General features: G+C 33.6%; 1 pseudogene; it reads left to right on the forward strand.

Annotated features, from left to right (window-relative positions):
- Positions 1–1,202: 1,202 nt before the first annotated feature.
- On the forward strand, positions 1,203–1,321 carry LOC120600178 (uncharacterized; annotated as a pseudogene).
- Positions 1,322–6,101: the final 4,780 nt, after the last annotated feature.

Consider the following 6,101-nt stretch of genomic DNA (forward strand, 5'->3'; position numbering starts at 1 on the left):
TCAGCACAAAATCTTCACTTCTAAAGAACAAGAACATTTTCTTTGGCCTACCATTCAAAACCCTCTACCCTAGCCCAAGTGAATAAGTGATAAAAGGCGGCTGTAGAATTGGATTTCCTGGAGGTAGATAAGAAGAGATTTATTTTTACAGGAACACAAAAAGACAGAAGAGAGATGTCCCAAGAATTTCTCTATTGTTCCCGACCTTGCTTGGGAACAAGATTCCTAGATAATGTGCTTTCCAGGGTCATGCATGGCGACTGAGACGTGAAAGGATAATTCCTAAAGCATTCCACAAGGGGGCAGCAAACACTGATTGTGGTGGTGTGTAGAAGCTAGCAAGTATGCAGGAGGAGAAAAGGGAGTGCAAAGTAAGGTGAATTCGAATCATGTTTTCCCATTGAGATGATATCCGACTGGAGGTGAAGGTCAAACTCGAGAATCACTCTGGGGACTTGGTAGATATGCAGATGTCTGGCCCTCACTCAGGTGATTTTGATGCAGTTGTTCCTCAGACTCACTCTGAGAAGCTGATACAATATAAAAACATCTAATACTGTGCTCTTCACTTCAGCGCTATTTATATCTTTCCTTAGGCTGTTGCCACTTTTTTTTTAATTGCTGTTTTTCTTTATCTCTGCATCTGTGAAAAAAAATCCCATCCTTAAAAACTATTGCAAATACAACCTCTCTCTGTTATCTTTCTAGAGCCACTTCCACCCCCATGCCCCAACAAATTATTGCTTTTGCTGCATCAGATGGGATGGATATGTCAAAGTCTTTGCACTGGGGTAGGAGAGTGTTAGGGGCACTGTGATGGGAGTTCTAGGATGCTGCCAGAAGATAGGTTCTAATTTTCACATTGAAGTTTTACAGCTGCTTGTTGACTTGAGTTAAAACTAACCCAAAAGCTAGCAGTTGGCTAAAACATTTGGGGCAGTAGCCCACATATCAGACCTCCCAATTGTTAGAGTTGTGGTTGCCAATTGTTGTGAAAATTGGAGCCACCTAGGGTTATTTAAAAACTCCTGATACTTGGACCCCACCTCCAGACATCTGACGTAACTGGTATTGAGTGTAACCTAGGAATAAGTACTTTTAAACCTCCCTGAGAGGACCTGGATCCATAGTGTAGCAGTTAGCACGTTCGCTTTACATGCAGAAGGTCCAGGTTTTGGACCCCAGTGGAGCCACAGTCCATGACCTACAGCCACGCCATCCTGAACACGCCTAATCCCCTCTGATCTTGGAAGCTAAGCAGGGTCGGGCCTGGTTAATACTTGGATGGGAGACCACCTAGGAAGACCAGGTTCTGTAGGAATAAATAATAATAAATAACAAAACAAATATAAATGAAGTATCATTTCTTACTGATACGTTTTAGTGATAGTACCCTGGTTCATCTCAGCCCCCTTGAGATGTAAATCTTTTTAAAAGCCTCCTGGCAGTTTTATAACCCAGAAATGTTTTTCTCAAAGTTCTAGAAGTCATTTCTTTGCAATGTAATCATCAAGAAAGATAGCACTTCTTTTTCCCAATTGCTGTGGGAGAGTGGAAGGTTAATTTTTTGGGGGGAGGGGATGCTTTGATTAAGCTATAAAACTATCAGTTGTCATCAAGATATGAGTTTATTTTTCCTTGGGATAAAGCTTGCTGTATTAAATAAGTAGATGCACCTAAAAACATAATGATAAAGTGCCTGGGATTTGAAGTCAGATCTGGGTTCAGATTCCCATTCAAATAATTGTATACAGATCTAGATGTAGATATATAAAAATAAATAGTCCTACGCATAAAATTACACATATTCTTATGCTTCTTGCATATATTCACCAGAGTTCCTTTCAGAGGTTTACTATTTATCTGAATCTACTTAAAGTACCAAAGGAAATAATTCGGCAATAATACTTTAGATGCCAAAGTGTGATGTAGATTCCACACGAATATAGTTTATTCTGTATTCTGTTCTATTATAAATTTAGAAATTACACATATACGAATGTTATTTTAAAGAAATAGCCTATTTCCTATAAGCGCTTTAATACCAGTGAGTTGTTTAATGAATTACATTTGAACATATTTAAACCTCCTTTAGGTAATATATCAATTTCTAAATAGAATATTAAATTTCCATGCTTGTCTATGATGAGAATAGCAGTAACGTAAATTACATCTCTAAACTTGAGAAACGGATGTTGTATTTTTCATTCCAAATGCCAAATTAGTGAACTAACTTAAGCTTACGGGTTTTATTCATTGGGACTATTAATTATTTTATCACTCAGTTCTCAATTTCTTAGAACTCTCTCTTGTAATGACTCCTTTCACGACTAGATTTTCCCTTCCTAACTACTGATAACTATGATCTATTTATTTATAAACTGAATTCAAAGTTGTAGACGGTTGTTAATCCAAAGCAAGGCCCTATTTATGGTAGATGCACTATATACATATAGGTGTTGTCATCTGTCCAAAGATAGCTTTCCCACCAGCTATTATTTTCTTCTAAGAACTTGAATTCTAACCATTAAATCACTTCTGGGTGATAGATAGTAAACACGGAGAATGGAGAGAGTTGCTTTAAAAGACTAATGTTGAAAAATTTTTCATAGATAAGAGGAGAGAGAAACATCTAAAAGTTCCTCACATTGGGATCAAACTATTTTCTCATTGGTAAACATGGAAAGAAGCAGGTTCTGAGAGGTTGGGATGCAAGGTCTCAGGATAGTTCAATTCCAAGGCTAAATTACGTCTTTGTAAAGAAGCTCTGAAAAAAAAAAAAAATCTGCTGTCTGCTTAAAATCCTTTCTGCGACTGCTTTCATAAAGAGTTACGATTCCGAAAAGTATTTAAATGTACTAATAACTAGTCTTAAAAATACATGTGACTTCAAGATCTTATGCTCAGAATAATGCAGTATGGTAGCAGTAAAGCTAGATTTGGAGCTGTGGACTTTTGGTCATGTTTTTTAATAGTTGAAAACACCTTTTATTGTTGACTCTGCAAAATTAAGGACATGAAGTAACAGTAAATGCCATATGAAATAAAGAAATAAAGCATAAAGCCCAAGGCACATCTTTTTGTTAGAGCAAAGAGGAAAAGGCCCAGGCATACTTACCCTGGAGAGGTTTCTCAGGCTTAACACATTCGCTATCAGTTTGGGATGCAGTCTAAGGACACAACCAGAAAACTCTCTAACTTCTAGAGAACTTTAGTTTAAGAGGAAATAGTCACTTGATAAATCTTTGTATCGCAAGCATATTAACTGTTTGTCTGTCCTATGTGTTGAAACTATTTTCTTTTCAACTATTGCCATTTCTTTTAACTCTGTGTATAGTTTTAGGTCCTCAAATATTTGTTCTTTTCCTTTAAAGGTTCTGAGTTTTACTGCATGCTTAGAAGAAATGCCTTCTTGAGTCCAACATTAAAACATTCCCCTATATTTTCCACTTAGAGGGGTTTTGTTTGTTTGTTTGTTTATATATTAAAAATACTCTTCTGAAATGTATTCTTATTTTGGAGTGAAGTGGGGGTCTCATTTATTTCCAAATTGCTAATTATCTTTACGACATATATCGAACAATCGATCCCTTCCTTGCTAATTTGAAATGCTACTTTTATCATATGCTATGAAAACAAATATTGTTTCTGGTCTCTCTCTTCTAATGCATTGATTTATCTTTTTATTCTCTTTATTCTCTTATCTATTTATCTATTTATTCTCTTCCAGCACCAGATTACTTTAACTATTGTACTTTATATTATGTTTAGATAACTGCAAGAACAACCTTATATCTTCATTAATTTAACTTTTAAAATAGCTAATCTCACATATTCTTTTCTTTAAGGAAAAATATAGAGTTCATTTATCAAGTTCTGAAAACAATCTCACTGGGTGTCTGATTTTTACTGCATTTGAATTTATGAATCAAATTGGGAAAAACTGACATTTTGCCATACTGCATTCTCCTTTATGTCTTTTTGTTTTGTTGATGATTTCCTTTGATGCATAAAAACTTTTTAGTTCGATATAGTCCCATTTATTTATTTTTCTTTTGCTCCCCTTGTCTGAGTAGATATATCAGAAAAAATACTCCTAAGCGCAATGTCAGAGAGTTTACTGCCCATGTTTTCTTCTAGGAGTTTCATGGTTTTCGGTCTCACATTTAAGTCTTTAATCTATTTTGAGTTTATTTTGTATATGGTGTAAGAAAGCAGTCCAGTTTCATTGTTTTGCATGTATCTGCCCAGTTTTTCCAACACCATTCTGTACACTTGAAACTAATATAAAATAATATTAAATGTCAACTCTAATTGAAAAATAAAAATAAATAAATTAATTAAAAAATCATTGGTTCTATTGTCTTTTAGGTGCTATAATTTTTATTTTTATTTTTATTTATTTTTTTTGTCGTTGGTCTACTCAACTTTTATGTTTTACCTCTTATTGAGTGGCTTTTTTAACTTACACGATTTATTTTTTATAATTCCACTTTACCTAGATTTGCAAATTTCTTGATATGGAATTTTACATAATAGTCTTTGAGTTTTTAAATTCCTCTCCATATCCCTTTCTCATTTCTAATTGTGCTCAAGTGTGTGTTATTTTCATTTTTTCTAGGTTAGACCTGTAATGGGTGAATTTATTTCACAAAAGCAACTATTGGTTTCGATTTTATTTAGCAATTCTATAGGGTGCTTCTAATTATTTCCCTCTTAAATAACTCTTTTCTACTTTTGTTGGGTCATTTTGATGTTCTTTTAGCTTCTAGAGTCAAATATTTTATTTATTAATGTTTAAAATGTCTTTTGTCCTAATACAAAGTGATTAAAGTATGGATTTTACTCACCACACAGTTCAGATACTCTTTCAAGTGAAAATACTTTTCAAGTTGTACGGGTAATGCTGGACATATGCAGATACATGCCAGTGAAGAGAATTTACCTTGAAGTACTATGGTTATTAATAATAATAAAAGCAATGATAAATAATTTTATTGAGTACTAGTTATGTGCAAGTATAAAATACTTCACTTGATCCCATCAGTAATCAGTAAGATAAGTTAAATTCATCATTCTTAACTTTACATACAAAGAATCTAATAATAAGCAAAGAAACTTCTCAAGGTCACACAGCTGTCAAGGTCACCCAAGACTGTCTAACTCGAGAATTCACTATTTCAACTACTACTTTCTGCTGCCAAGCCTATTCCACTGAAATAATGATACAGGAAGGGACAAGAAGAGAGGGAGGCAAATCCATACTGGGAAGTTATTAGGTCATAGAATATGCTATATGTTTTTTTTCCACGTGTTGTCTTCTAACTAAATACAAACACATGACATGTGTTTCATTAATCTCATTTTAATATCAATATGGTCTATGAAATATATCCTAAAAGCTCATTGATACTAATTATAAATTAATTTTATCCAAATAGACTTTTGGAAATACTTTCACTTTTCAATTCATAAGATGATGAAATTGTATTTTTTACTTTGCTTATTGTACTATCAATGCACAAAACTGTTTCTTAGAACAATCTGAATAAAGTCTATATACATGAAACTGGAGATGTAGAATTTTTGAAATATCATTCCATTTTAAGTGCTTATTAATTGAATGTGTATGTACCAAAGTAAAGAATATCATAAATTCCTCAGGAAAACTGATTTGAGCTAATGCAAAAGGTTTAAAAGAATCCAGATGAAAATGATACAAACAAAATTACTGTAGAAAGGGAGATGTTATCAAAGAAAGTGGAATTAAGGCAGGCATTGGTAGTCATCTCAATAAATTCTAGATAAATAAAAAAGTAATAGAACAAGGCAGAAAAATTAGAATTAAAAAAGAGACCAAGCACATAGAATTAATAACTATATAAAAGTATGTGACAAGGACAAAAAAAAAGAGAGAGAGAGAGAGAGAGAGAGAGAGATCTTTGAAATAAGGAACAGCAAAACTGACATTATATTGAGGAAAATTCTATATAATACTCTTGACTAATATCAACAGCGTTCAGGCTGCGTAGAAAACAAACATGAACGATTCTGGACCTATGTCGTACAATATAATAATCACTAACCACATGGGGCTATGG

This window comes from Pteropus medius, unplaced genomic scaffold (genome assembly GCF_902729225.1).
Source record: "Pteropus medius unplaced genomic scaffold, Ma_sr-lr_union100, whole genome shotgun sequence".
NCBI lineage: Eukaryota > Metazoa > Chordata > Mammalia > Chiroptera > Pteropodidae > Pteropus > Pteropus medius.